This window comes from Silene latifolia, chromosome 9 (assembly GCF_048544455.1).
Source record: "Silene latifolia isolate original U9 population chromosome 9, ASM4854445v1, whole genome shotgun sequence".
NCBI classification, from domain to species: Eukaryota; Viridiplantae; Streptophyta; class Magnoliopsida; order Caryophyllales; family Caryophyllaceae; genus Silene; species Silene latifolia.
The window spans coordinates 149,441,303-149,456,820 of record NC_133534.1 but is presented as its reverse complement, the minus strand read 5'-3'; the positions used below and the strand labels follow the sequence as shown (position 1 = coordinate 149,456,820).

At 41.8% G+C, this 15,518-nt stretch overlaps 1 non-coding gene across 1 annotated transcript; it reads left to right on the top strand.

The window, feature by feature from the left end:
• The first annotated feature begins 222 nt into the window (after positions 1-222).
• Positions 223-329, top strand: LOC141603465 (small nucleolar RNA R71). Its single transcript, XR_012525340.1, has one exon. It is a non-coding gene; the product is annotated as a small nucleolar RNA R71 (small nucleolar RNA).
• The last annotated feature ends 15,189 nt before the right edge of the window (positions 330-15,518 follow it).

Here is a 15,518-nt window from a genome sequence, read left to right as displayed (position 1 = left end):
TGAGCACCCAATTGAGTAATGGAGTCCACTTCATGCTTTCCTCCTCTAGTAGCCTTGCGAGGTCTACTATATTGTGAGTTATGGACCGCCATTTCCTCAATTTTGTTCCAAGTTTGATTGTCATCAACTTCAGTGAACATTCCATTTGATCCCATGTTGAGAATGTTCCTTGAATCTTCATAAAGTCCGTTCCAAAATTGTTGTACCAAGAACCACTCGCTAAGTCCATGGGGAGGACATGAGCGACAAATTCCCGTAAACCGCTCCCAACCTTCATACAAAGATTCTTCATCCCTTTGCTTAAAGCCCGTGATTTGAGCTCTTAGCATGTTAGTCTTTTCCGGTGGATAGAACTTTTTGTAGAAAGCTAGAGCCAACTTTTTCCAAGAATCAATTCCGAGAGTAGCCTTATCAAGGCCTTTCAACCATTGTTTCGCGGTGCCAATTAGAGAAAAAGGAAATAAGACTCATCGTATTTGGTTTTGAGTTACACCGGTTTGAGAAATCGCATCACAATAGTCACAAAAAGTCTCCATATGAGAATGAGGGTCTTCACTAGGCATCCCCCCAAATTGGCTTCTTTCGACTAATTGGATAAATGCGGATTTGGCAATAAAATTTCCGGTTAGATGTTGTGGTGTGGGAGTACCATTAGGTAGGTTCTCCTCGGTGGGTACGGAATGTGATGAAAACTTAGGCATTGTGAGTTGATTTTGTGTTGGATTTTGTGTTGGGTTCTCCTCACCTTCTCTTGCAAAAGGGTTGATGAACTCAATAGTATTTGGTTGAATATCTACAACCTCACCAATACCTCTCAAAGTTCTCCTAGCAAGTCTTCTATTGGTTGTCAAAGTTCTTTCAATTTCACGATCAAAGGGTAACAAGTCACCTTGTGACCTTCTAGACATGCAAAATATCAATCAATTAGAACAAACCTTGAGGAGTTTTACTTCCCCAAGGCAAAGAAAGACACAACTAATAACAATATAAGAAAATCTAAATCAAGTTAACACCGTCCCCGGCAACGGCGCCATTTTTGGTCGGTAATTTCTATACCTTTCGGTTACTTGTCGTTAGGATCACCTAGACCAAAACACAATTTATAACTTCACAAACAACTCTACAATTAGTAAAGAGGCAAGTAAAGTTCGGATCCCAAGGGACGGGAATTGAGATGAGATTTCTATTGCAACTAGTGGTGTCTTAGGGGGTGTCACAATTGGGGTTTGATGTAGAAGATCACTAAACAAAATAGCATTGAAAGTAAACAAGCAAGATGAATAAAAAGGGATATAAACAATTGATAAAAAGCACTAGGGTGTCATGGGGTCATAGGGGATTCATGGGAATTGATCATACAAACATATTCTCAAGTTATAAACAAGCAATTATTGTTGTGATGGATCGAGTTGGTTTATTTCTTACAATCCTAGGTAAGTTTGGGTCCCGGAGCCGAATCGATTAGATTGTACAACACCTGCTACAAGTCGACTTAGTCTTCCCTACTCAACAACATGCATGGTCTAATGAGACTCGAGTTGGTTTATGTCTTACAAGTCTCATTGAAATTGTAGGTGATGGGTAAAAAATGCAAGGATTCGTAGGCTCACATTTCATCAATCATAACATGTGCATGAGTTGAGATCACAACAAGCAAGAAAATAAACTATGAAAGCATATTAATTTAAGCATGAATCATTCCCCATGTTGGTTTCCCCGAATTACCCATTAACCCTAGCTAAGTAACTACTCACTCATTATCATGTTGAACATGCTAGCAAGGTTGTCAATCATACCAACAAAGTGAAACATGATGAATAAATGAAAGTGATTAACAATAATTAAAGAGGGATTAAGAGAATTATACCTACTAATGATTCCAATAATAAAGCAAAGAATAAAAGAAGTACTTGATGCTTGATTGAGAGGTTGTCAATCTCCCAATAATAACCCAAATAATCTTCAATTACCCAAAATAAAGGATGAACAAGAGAGAGATTAAGGAAATAAAACCTGTATTAAAACTTGATTAATTGTTGATTACAAGATTAAAGATATATTTGATTGAGTTTAACTACACTAAAGATTGCTAAGAAGAACATGCTCTTCTAATTAGACTAATGGGGTATTTATAGTGGGGATTAAGTGGATGAATTAGGGTTAACTAAGGGCTTAAATGACGATTAAGTCCCTACTTAAGGAAACGCCGGTCTTTTTGGAAAGACTCCGGTCTCTAGGGAGACTCCGGTCTCTAGAAAAAGATGTGCATCTTTCTTTGAAGCTTGAAGAAGACGAAATGGGTCTGCCTGGGAATCCGGGCGTCTTTAGCACGGGACGGGCGGATTCGGTGGTTTCTGCCCGGGCGTCTTGTAGAGAAGACGGGCGTCTTCTGGGTCTTTTGCCCGGGCGTCTTGGGGTGAAGACGCACGGATTGTGGTGGTGGAGACGGGCGTCTTCTGGGGAAGACGCACGGATTGCTGGGCAGTCTTGTTTCTTCTTCTTTTCTTCCTTTTTCTTCATAAGATCCTTGGGGATTTCCTCGGGGATGCAAGGATCTTTTCTCATCATTGCCCATCTACTATAGTATGTACAAAGGCCTTCTAGTCTTGTCTCTCCTTGATGCTTGGTCATTGATTTCAATCAATTTAGCCTCATTTTGCCATGAAAATGCAAGGTTTGCACTCCATCAAAACCTCAAAGAATATGCAAAACAAAGAACTAAAGACAATAAATGACCCAAATATGCACTAAAAAGCATGGGAACAACGCTAATTCGGGGACTAAATATGCTCTAATTATGGTCACATCAATTACTCTCGTGGATGCCAATGAACACGGATGTTCACAGAGATCTGGAGTAAGGGGTGAGGGTACGTATTAGGAAGCTGTTTTGATCGAACACCTAATCCCGCTCGCCTCGATAGCAGCCTCTACTAATGATTAGGGAAATTATCTATACTCGATATAATGTCGATTATATGCATGCTATGCAACATCCAATAAATTAATCCTAGCATGTGAGAATTAACTAAGTCGGTTAACACGTAATTGAACATACAATTAATGTCGAGGTAGAGATTTAAATCGATTGTATGTGAGAGCATACAAACAATATGGTAATAAAAGAAATACAATAAAAATACAATAAAGGAAAATTACAATAATTACATCGGATTTAATGATTTATGTCGAAAATACATTTAAAACGGATAATTTTAGAAAAGAAAGAATAAATGAATAAACGAACAGAAATTAGGTGATAACACGAGTAATAGTTAATTAAACACGTAATTAATAAACTAAATCAAAGCAGAAACGGGAATTCAGAGACAGAAATCAACCGGGAACAGGCGCAGCAGAGCTGCGTCCCTTGGAAGAGGCGCAGCAGTCGCTGCGTTTGTTCCTGGGTTGAGTTCTGGCTGTGAAGCCGGAACCGCATCTCGTTAATGCTCATTGGTGATTTTAATTCTTGATTAATGGATAATTGACTGGGATGAAAGTGATTAACATATTATTTACATGTGATTGAGGTCATAAAAATGATAAAGCGTGAATGAAACTAATTAGAACGAAATATTACAAGATTTATAAGATTATTAATTACAAATTAACAAACTAATCAAATTAACTAGACTAAACAGGTTATTAATGATGGATTAATGATGGTGACGGTAAATAACAGATACAAGTATATCAAAGATGAATTCCAGAGATTCAATATGAGTAAATCGAACCTCTAAAACCCGAATTGATTTCAATGACGAAAACCCGCAAATATGAATTATAAGGGATTTAAGTCGGGATTTAATGATGGAATAATTAATGATGATTTATTTACATGTTCAAATTATTATGTTCAAATTATCGGGTTAAAAGAAAGATGAACAATTGAAAACGAAACAAAACAATCGAATTATCAAAAGACGAAGGAAGAAGAAAGGTAGCAGGAACTGCGGCAGCCTCACGAAGAGGCGCAGCAGGTACTACGTCCCTTCAAAGAGGCGCAGCAGTTACTGCGTCCTTTCTTGACGGTTGTCCTCTGATAATCCGTAAAAAGAGTATTTAAACAAGGTTTTACATATCGATTTTAAGAATACTTTCGACATAAATCTTACAATGATGATTACGATAATAGAGAACAATAAACAAAAGGAGGATTTACACCCTCAGACTTACATGTTTGACGAAACGAGATGAACTAAGTTAATGTTTAGTGATGCTCGACTCGAATGTAGACGAAAGTGCCGTCTAGGAGGAAAACGAATATGATTGATTAATGTTGATTGATGTGGAGTTGGTCAAATTGGTCGGTCATGCAAAACGAGGCTGGTACTCAGAAAGATCCGAGCTTACGTGGTCGAAAGTTCAAGCACTTAGACGCCAAAAAGTAAGAACGTGGTCTAGAATGCAAAGGGAGAAGAGAAGGGCGGACACTCGCGTGAGAAATATGTGAGACCGAAGGTCTCTATTTATACTAATCACACGGAGGAAGTAGGGTTTTCGGAGAAAATTTGGAAGTGAATCTCGAAAAGATACAGAAAATACGCAGAAAAGGACTGAGGAAGAGGCGCAGCAGGCACTGCGTCTGTTGGAAGAGGCGCGGCACTTGCTGCGTCCTTTCCTTAGTGGTTTCCTCCTGTGGAAGAAAGATTTCCGCGTTTCTATTATAGAATAGCGGATTAATCTCGTTTCCTTAATATTTTGTGCGAATATTACGGGAGATATTTTACCAAAGATCAAAAGATTGGAAAATATGGAATAGAAATATCCGGAACATTCCAGAACATTCTAACTCTGTTATTAGAAATTGAAGACAGCTTTTGACCCGAACTCCAAATGTACTCTAATTACTGCCAAAACGACCGTATCGTCACGTAGATGACAATTAAGAGGTAGACGCAAGTGTTTGAGCGATCACTTGACGATAAACTTATAAACTGTCACAAATCTTTTCGTATACCAAACATGTGGCCCAATCATCACCGGGTGGTTTGCGGGAGGTTCAGAAATGAGGTATCTACAGAGCCCCCACTTTGACTGAGGCTTGGACAAGGCAAAAGTCAAAATATAGCCATCAGGTCAATCGAAGATTACAACCTGACGACTATGGCGACGCGAGGCGGCTCAAGGGGTCTGAGCCAAGGACCTGTCGTCGGGAACATTTTAGAGTTTGTCGACTATCGGGGAGGGTCGTTTAAAGTCCATTAGACTATGTAAGGAGGCTCGCCAGCCATAAGAAGAGACCATATCTGAAATTCCTTGAAACTCCAGGGGTAAAAAATGCGATATTGGGAGGAGGCAGCAGGACGTAGTCAGAAACTGCTGGGAGAAATCTGCTTGTGTCGGCTTCAAACAAACTTCAGAAGAGCTTGGGGTCGATGTTGATCTCCATGTCTCGAGAGGGACGATTGTCTGTCCGTGAACTCTCGCTCGGGGAACATAATTGGGAACTGATCTCCATGTCTTGAGAGGGAATGTCTGTCCGTGTACTCTCGCTGGGGGAACATAACAGAGGTGTGTCGAAACATCTGTCACAGAATATTCGCTCATTGTGACAAGCAAGGTCTTGGTAAAAAATATGGCGACAGTTTGCAGCTAGCGTGGAAACACGGGTTCGGGCGAAGAATAAATGTCAAACGGACCAAATATATGATGTGTGGCATCAAGGAAGAGGCGCACCAAAGATAGGCCCACAAAATAACGAACTTATAACGAATCTTTGAAAATTCGTATGGAGGGAAACTGAGAAAGAGGCGCCGCAAGAGCTGCGTCCCTTGGAAGAGGCACAGCACCTGCTGCGTCTTTCCCTGAGCGTGGCTTTCCTGGGTAAAAACCGGATGAAACAGAGGTTTTATTTCATAATTTCGAAACATAATTCTTTAATTACTCTCTCAAATTACAACTATTTTTCGTCAAAATTTGATCAAAAACTCGCATTTGCCATGACTAATCGAGGTATGTGTATTATACTTGCATTAATCTTCTATAATTGATCAAATTGGACCGACAAAATCAGGGTTTCAACCCTAATTATGTCGAAAATTTAGGGCTTTTCCCCCAAATGATTTTACCTTGAAAAATTGACCTTGTAAATGGCTAATTGGTAGTATAAGGATCATAACCATGTATTTGTTTCGAATTTTCGTTGAGTTTTGAGCATTTGGGTGAAATTAAGACGGTCTTACAGCTAAACCGTAAATCGCTTTGAAAGTAGCCTTAGGTTACCCATTTGCGACGAAACTTGATATTTGGAATCCTTTTATAATGGGTAAACTTCCTATAATCTCGGAATTTTGATTTGTGATGGCTTTTTCAGGACACTTTCTAGGGCATAACCGCCGTTATAACGAAATGCTGTCGAAATTCCGACTCGAACCCATGACTAGGCTTCAACTTAGGCTTGAATTGACCCAAATTACCACATGAGCGGCCGGGCTAGTGGGAAAATTGCCAAAGATGGCGAGAAAAGAGCGATTTTCGGAGCTCCGAAAACTCGAAAATTCCCTAATTAAGGCTTGTCGTCACTTGACGCGGCCTAAATTCACTTTAATTTTGCAAGTGATGAGGCTTCTACGTCAGGGAGAGCTCCCATGGATGTGGATACTACTATTGACCCTTCTCGTTCGCTTGAGGAGGCGTTAGAGCAGGCTTTTACCACTGCGGTGACGGCTGCTGAGGACGAGGTCCTTGAGGAGGAGGTTCTTGAGGAGGAGGAGGCCCCGAGATGGGCCAACGTTGGACGGGTTGGTCGCCAGCTAAGGGGAGCACATGAATTGGCTGAGACTTGGGACAGTAGGCACCTACTTTGGGCTGCAGATGGTCACCTGTCCTACAGGACGGTGAAGAGCTTGGTAAATCGAATTCATCACTCTTCATTCATCTTCTTTCATTCGTTTTTGTTATTCCTTTTCTTCTTTATTCATGCTAAAGATAGCTTTTGTTTTGAACCCAAATAGGAGGCCGGGAACATCAGATCGTTCTCGGGCTACACGACGGCGATGGGGTGCTACGAGAGACTGTCGGCTGAGGAGCCAGCCATCATCGAGCGGGGAGCGTTCGGTGCTTTGGTGCAGGCTTGGAGGGATATCACGAGGAGCAAGCTTCGGGCTAACCTCAGCCTGGTCTGAGCTTTCTTGGACCGGTTTTGGGATACAACCTCCACATTTCACATACCTTTTGGCGAGGTGGGGGTCACGTTGGAGGACTACGACATGATTTCTGGTTTGCCGTGTGGGACTGAGGTGGTGGAGTGGCCGGAGTCAGCCATGAGGGTAGACTCGGCTTAGGCTAGGAGATTGATCAGCTGGAACATGATGCCGAAGGCTGCTGCGGTGCCTGGATTGGTGCCTAGTTCTTACGTCCGGGACTATTTTGTGGGGAAGACCCCGGCGTCGGTGGTGATCGAGGGGAGGGAGATGGCTCCTCCTCTCTGTACTGCAGAGCAGAGAGTCCGTTTATGGCTCTGGTGGTTCCTGTCTTCGATCTACCTCGGAGACAAGGGAGAGAGGCTATCGACGAAGCTCCTTCCCTATCTTTCTGACCTGAGCGACCTAGGCCGTTGGGACTGGGTCACTGCTGGTTTTGCGGTCCTCATTCGCTTTATGAGGGCCATGGTTCGTCCGGAGTTGATGGAGAAGGGGACTTCTCCTGCTGCTGTTGGCCCTTGACTGTTATTGGAGGTATAAACCTTCAGATTATTTCATGAAAGATCATTCCTTTTCTTATCGAACCACGAAAGATCGTTGTTGACTATCTTATTTTACAGACGTGGGTGTACTCCTACTTTCCGGGCCTCGCGCCCAAGAGGACGGAGCCGGTGGAGAGGGCTTATTCCGTTGTGAGGGATTGGGTGATGTGCCGTACGAGGAGCCGGCGTTCCTTTCACGACGTCTGTCGACGGGAGGTGAATGCTCTTCAGTTGGACGGCGTGAGTACTTCACCTTGTGTTTGTTTGTCTTTCCCTCTTACTGTTTAGAACTGATCATAAGAATGACCCTTCGTTTGCTTTTCTTAGTGGGTGCCCAGGCCTTTGGTGGACTACGCTGGTGCTCCTCCCTTTGTGGCTGAGGTCCTTCGACCTAGGAGCTCGAGCCGGTTGCTGCTTAGGACGTCGATGGGTCCTGTGTGGTACTTTAGTGAGCGTTTGGCTCGTCAGTGCTCTCGGGATGTCTTGACGGTTCCCATCGATCCTCCTCGGACGATGTTCAGGGAGCCTTCTTAGGCTGAGAGGGAGGCTGGCCTGGCAGACGTTGGTGGTGACACCCTCCTTCTTCCTGGTGAGGACTACTCGGCGTTCCTCTACGGTAGGCTGGGATACTGGTCGGTCGTGGTAAGTGTGTTACTCTTTCTTTTGATCATTTTGAGAACATGATGAATGATCATCGGTTAATGGAAATCATTTGACTTTGCAGGAGGTCAAGGTGGCGGGCATCGAGCCCCCAGAGTACCTCGAGACCCTTGAGTACACTGACGCGACGGGGACAACGACGATCTCCAAGCTGCGCGACTTTGATGCGACGGTGAGAGATGCTGGCTTGGACGAGTGGCAGCATCTGATTCGGAGGGTGAGTCTCCTAACTTGTATAATTTTGTGTAAGAACACATTTGCTTGAGTCTGTCCAATCGTTTAAGAATCTCTTCTTTTGAAATGCAGGTTGCGCCATCCCGGTTCGTGGCTTTGTGGAGGGTAGCCAACCGGTTGCGGGCTACTGCCATCAAGGCACTTGTTGGCGGCCGAGGACGTCAGATATGAACCTTCTGTTTACTTCATTTTTGAATTTTCTAACCTTCCTTATGTTTGAAATGATTGACATGAGCCACTTCTTGATGTTTGCAGAGGGAGCGTGAGCTGGAGCGGGAGCTTGCCCAGTCCCGGGAGGAGACAGCTCGCCTGCTGAGGGAGCTCGAGGTCCGCGACGCCGAGGTTGCTGCTCTCAAGGCGAGAGTTGCTGAGATAGGCGACGACCAGCAGTAGTTTGCTTGTTGTTTTTTTTTTGTCTTTGGCTGTATTTTGCACATTTTGTACATTCTTAGGACCCACATTTTGGACATTCGGACTTTGTTTTTGGGGCTCGAGCCGCCAGTTTGGTGTACATATCTCCTTTTGGTTGTATATATGATGGCCTGAGTGCCTTTGCTGCTGGGTTGCTTTGTTTGTACCTGCAGGTTAGCTTTGAACAGGTTTGGTAGATGACGGTTTATGCCGTAATGCTGTCGAAATTTACACAGAAATCACATAGAACATACATTTGTACACATGGCCTAAGTTAGCATAAAACAACGACTCGGAAACGCAAAAATGCAAAAAAATTGCCGGAAATGACCGGACGGTAGGGAGGGCTACCCCCTAAAAAAGGAAAAAAAATAGAAACATATAAGTTTGAAATGTAATGTGGAACGAGAGTGAAATAATTCCCCAAAAAGAAAATTAAAAAGGAAATGTATAAGTTTGAAAATTGGTTAAATGATTCCCCAAAAGAAAAATAAAAAAATAAATGGATAAGCGTGCTAATATGACGAAAATGTCGATATCGCCTCGAAATGCGTGCCGGTGGAATTAGGAAACACGAAACATGGCAATTTGACGGATTTACCAAAATAATAACCCGTATGAATAGGTTTTTCCTACTATATGTATATGTTCTTCAAGGGCATGTTGATGAGGATTTGAGAGGTGATCCTCGTTATTTGAGCTTGATTGAGCAAATGGAGCTGCGCAGGAGCCCGGCTTGCCTGTGCTTAGGAGAGATCCTGTTGGGGTTAGATAACAGGAAAGCCAACCGTGACCTTCCTTATCTGGGAAGTCCCATTATTTTGCAGGTAAAATTTTTTTTTTCTTTTTTTTTCGTTTTTTTTTTCTTTTTCTTTTTTCGTTTTTTTTTGTTTTTTTTTTTGTTTCTTTTTTTGTTTTTTTTTTTAATACCTGCTTTTGGTAGGTCTGGCTTATGGAGCGTCTTCGATTGATCGAGCCCCCAGTTAATGTTCCTGCTTATCATGCTCGCTCAATCGCGATGAGGGCCAGGCTCTACATGGTGGACTTCACTCGAGTCTGCAACTATTGGGAAAACAAATTGAAGAGTGACGATGGCCCTTTGATTAGATGGATTGTACCATGGTGGCATCTCAAATCTGTCACTGGAGTATCATCCTTGGATCCTACCCGGTCTGTGCGCATTCCTGGCTTGGAGTTTATGATATGCATCTTCCCGGAGAGGTTGATGAGGCAGGTTGGATTGAAGCAGATGATTCCGAAGCTTGACACTGTCCCACAGACTGCCGTGGCGCTTACTACTGAGAGTGGAAGAGAATGGGCCATCAAATGGGCTCAAAGAAATATGTGGTTCTTGAACTCTTCTGTTAGTGCTCTATGGGTGTCGGATTCATATCTGCAGTGGAGGAAAGCTACTACTTCGGAAGAGCGCGAGTGATTGAGGAAACGCGGGCCTGTTGACTACAAGGTTCGTGATGTACAAAAGGAGAAAGAGAAGCATCTGACTGAGGGAGAGGAAGAAGCCGGGTTTCGAGTTGTTCATCCTTCGAAGAAACCGAAGACTTCTCCTGCCGTCGAGATGGTGGTTGACAAGAATGGAAAAGCTAGACCACGAGAAAGACCATTGGTGATTAGGTCGGAAGTAGCGCATGTTGGGGCTGGTGTCCTTAACAGTTAGTGCAAGGACTTATAAATCTCTAAAAGGATCAAAGGGCATACTTTTGGTATTATTATCAGTTGATCCACGTTTATCAATAACGGTTGGCTTGCTAGATAAGTTTGACGTTATTGTCATACAGATGGCGGTGATCAACTGGTCCCTAAAAGTCACACCTATAGGATACGTTTGAGAGATGTGACAGTATGAAAATACAGTCATGTAGATGCCAATTTTGACTAACCAGTTAGTCCGAGTTATTTGACTAGTAATTAGTCAAAATGTGATGTTGAGATATTATATTTAATACGGATTAAATAAAATGGGCTAAGGCGAATTAAACAGTTAATTCGTAAATTAAATATAAACGATTATATTTAATTAATGTATATTGAATAAATTATACAATATCGTCTTTGTCGGACATGTATTAAAACTTCAACTAACCCGTGTTATTAGTTGATGTTTTAATAGCCGATAACCGATGACGATTTATAAAAACCGCGTCGTATACATTTTAGCGAAATTCATCGGACCACGAGTTTAATAAGGAGGAAGTGGAAAAGCCCACTCCCCCTTATGAAACCCACGGCCGAATGAAGGAACAAAAGGAGAGTTTCTTCTCCTTTTGAAACCTAATCATTGATTCTCGAAAATATTAGGGTTTCGGAACATTTTCTCTGAAATTCCTAGATCTCACATCGGTAAAACCTCACAATAGCTCACTCGATATTGCAAGTCAATTAGAGAGCATTTCTAGCACAAGGGCATAGTCTCAGACGGTCTTGGGTGCAACGATTAGGAGGAAATCTCTGTTGATTTCTGTTCTTTACGCCGCACTACAAAGGACCCGAGGTTGATTCTTAATCTTTATCGTTTCTTTGTTGTATTTTGTTTATGACCATATTTCACATGTTAAATTTACGTTATAGTCCTAAATTTAAAGGGTCTTATACGGATATTACCCCACAAGTGGTATCAGAGAGAGGCCACGTAAATTTTCATTGTGATTTTTCATCAAACGATCTTGAAACGTTTTTTTTTTCTTGAAATTCGTGCGAGCAGCGTTTTTTCCTCTCGGCAGGAATTTTTTTTTTTCGGCTGTTGCAAATTTTGAAACTGTGACATGTATTTACACGGATGTTTGATATTGTTTTCGATTTGATATTATGCATATTGTTATTTTACACGATCATTATAGCAATATGTTAATGTTTTGCAATTTGTAGAATTGATTTTAATCAGTTTTGATCAAAATTGCGTTTGTTTTGTTTCGTCAAGACGAGTTTTCACGAGGGTTTTGCATTTCCAGAAACTTTTGTACTCGATCGAGCAAGTTTTTAATCGATCGAGTGGTTTTTCTGTCTTGTTTTTACTCGATCGAGTCCTTGCTGCACTCGATCGACCACTTTTAAAACCCTGACTGCTCGATCGAGATGTCCTCGTACTCGATCGAGCAGATTTGCTGATAAAAGTACTCGATCGACCACCAGTTTAGTCGATCGAGCACTTTCTGTTTGGCAATCCTCTCGATCGACTAGCAGTTCAGTCAATCGAGCCCTTTTGTTCCTCGATCGAACACTTTTGTCCACTGGATCGAGGGATTTTTGTTCTGGCAGCTTTGAAAATTTATTCTTTTGTTTTAAATTTTCTTTTGGCCCATATATGTACTTTATACGGATATTGTACACTCGCTATGATTGTGAAACGGTTCACACACGTACCATTGAGTTATTTTAAAGCGTATTTAAAGTAACGGATTGTAATAGATTAAAATTCAACTGATAGAAGCGGTTTTATCACATAAATTTTAATCGTTGATAGGTGGTTTGGATAAATTTAACATAATTACGGAATTATGTCACGATTAAATTTGTTTTAGTTGATGCATTTTCTTTTATCGTTATTTTGAATGCCGTGAATGCTTTTTATTACGTATTTATTTATTTTACAAACGGTTGTAACTTAGTGTGGCCTTAGTAGAACGTGTTACCGAAATGATGGAACACGGTCTTGGTTGTATTTTGAGATCTCGTATCTCCGTTTTGGATTTTTCACTTGTAATTACAGTTTTTAATTAGAATGTAAATAGGTTTATATTTTGTAATTTTTAAGTGTAATTTTTGAGAAGACCAAAGATGGAGACCGGATGCTCACTCCCGCTACATGGATCAAGATGGAACATCAAGACAAGCTTCTCGGGTCCAACGGTGGATTCCAAAGTTGTTTTATGTTCTTTTATTAGGATAGGCCACACTAGGAATTTTTATTTACGTATTGCATTCTTTTATTTATTTTTATGTAACGATAATATGCATCATATTCCGCCTAAAAACCAAACCACCTAATTATTGCATGAAAACTGACACATATAGAGGTCACGAGTTAGTTTTCTTTGACATTCTCATGTCACACGATCTATGCTAAGCCATCACCTAAATTAATTCATTCACGCAGACGCTAGTTATTCGTTCACTTAATATGGATTATAATTAAGTTGATGGGATCTTCCTCGTATAAACAAAAATTGAGAATAGTCTTTATAGGTCAAACTCCAATGAGTCCCTTCTTCGTCGGTAGGCATAATATGACCCCTTCTACGTCGGGTAAGTTGGAACCGATTGACCTATTTTATCTCAACACTATGGTCACTAAATACGATCCTGTGACTATGGTGGACTATAGATAGGATTTCCAGAAATCTATCGACCAAGAGTTTTTACGGAAGAACTAGCTAAACAGTTGGCTTATCAATTTACGGAAATTGAGTCTTGGGATCACTTGTATCATTCTTGAGGGAGATCAATTATGCAAGTGCGCAAGTCTACACGTTAAAATGAATTTTTAAATAGACTTAAATCACCTCGATGAGTTGCTTATTTCGTTTTTGTTTTTCTTTCTTTTCAGTGTAGATCACGAACTTTTAAACTGCTAAAAACAAATGGCTGGTTCTTCAGACAACCCAATGCCAAGTGCCACATTGGACCGTGAGTCCTGGCTTCGGATCTTCATGAATCGGATGAATCGGTCTACTCGATCAAGAATGATGGATCAAACTTCGCGGACCGGGAGGCGGCATTACGGAATGTCGCGCCGCCGACGGGAAGCTCAAATATCTATTAGAGCCCATCCCGGCAAACCAAGGTCCCACGGCTAGAGCTGCTGAAATCACCAAGTTCAACGATTTCTGTATGGAAGCGGGTGCGATTAAAAACGTAATCATTTTTGCAATGGAACCCAAGTTGCAGAAACGCTTCATAGCCCAAGGTGCAAACAAGATTTTCACCACGCTCACCAAGGAATTCTCGAAAGCACCGAGAATCGTGACCTATGAGCATACCACTCGCTTCTTTGATGCGAGACTCCAGAAGGGCCAACCGGTTAGCCCACACATTCTCAGCATGATTGAGAATGTCGAGAACCTGGAGACGCTTGATTGTAAAATCAGCGAGAACATCGTGATTGACCGCATGCTTCATTCACTCCACGATGGTTTTTCGCAATTTAGAGCGAGTTACTATATGAATGATTTGAAGAAAAGTCCCCATGAACTGCACTCCCTTCTCGTACAGACCGAGAAGGACATGAAATTCAGTGGGAGCATGAAACAGGATGTTCTCGTTGTGTCAAACAAGGGAAAAGGTAAGGGCAAAGTTCAGCCAGGCCTAGCAGTAGGCAAACCGAAGTTTAAAAAGTCGGGTTCAGGTAAGAGTGGGCCTGGTGAGTCGAGCACCTCATCAGGCGCGACAAAGAGCAAGAATGAAAACATGGAATGCCATCATTGCCACAAGACTGGGCATTGGAGGCGTACATGTCCTGTTTATCATGAGGACTTAAAGGCAGGTCGTGTTAAACCCGTTGGTATGTCTTCTTCTTCTTCTACTTTATTCATATGATTGAGATTAACCACGCAAGTTACGGAACTTGGGTACTTGATACTGGTTATGGTTCTCATCTGTGTAATCATGTGCAGGGGCTCCGAAACATCGAACCCCTCGTAAAGGGTGAGGTGGACCTGCGTGTCGGGAATGGAGCACGAGTGGCTGCCGTCTCGAGGGGAACATACGTGATCCAGCTTCCTAGCGGATTTGAGTTATTTTTATATAACTGCTATTATGTACCCAGTCTTTCCAAAAACATTATTTCAGTTTCTGCACTTGACAAACTTGGTTTTTCATTTGTAATAGAGAATAATACTTGCATTTTCTCATTACACGATATGATTTATGGCAAGGCAGTCTCCATGAACGGAATTTATGTTTTAGATCAGACCACCGAAATATTGCACGTAATGAATAAAAGGTTAAAGGTTAGTGACAAAGATCAAACGAATCTATGGCACTGCCGTATGGGACACATTAATGAGAAACGCGTAAAACAGCTCCTCAAGAATGGAGCTATCTCGGCCTTTGATTTTCAATCATTTGGCACGTGTGAATCATGTCTCATCGGTAAGATGACTCGTATTTCCTTCAAAGGTGTTGGAATGTGCGTTGCTGACCTATTAGGACTCATACACACGGATGTATGTGGTCCTATGTCAATCACCGCACGAGAAGGCTATAAGTATTTCATCACTTTCACGGATGATTTAAGTAGATATGGCTATGTCTACTTAATGAAGCACAAAAGTGAATCCTTTGAGAAATTCAAAGAATATCAGAATAGGGTACAGAACCTATTGGGTAGAAAGATTAAAACACTGCGTTCGGATCGTGGTGGCGAGTATCTTTCTCACGAGTTTGATCAACACCTTAAAGACTGTGGGATTGCCCTACAGTTAACTCCACCTGGAACACCTCAATTGAATGGTGTGTCCGAACGGAGAAATCGAACACTACTTGATATGGTTCGATCCATGATGAGTCACAC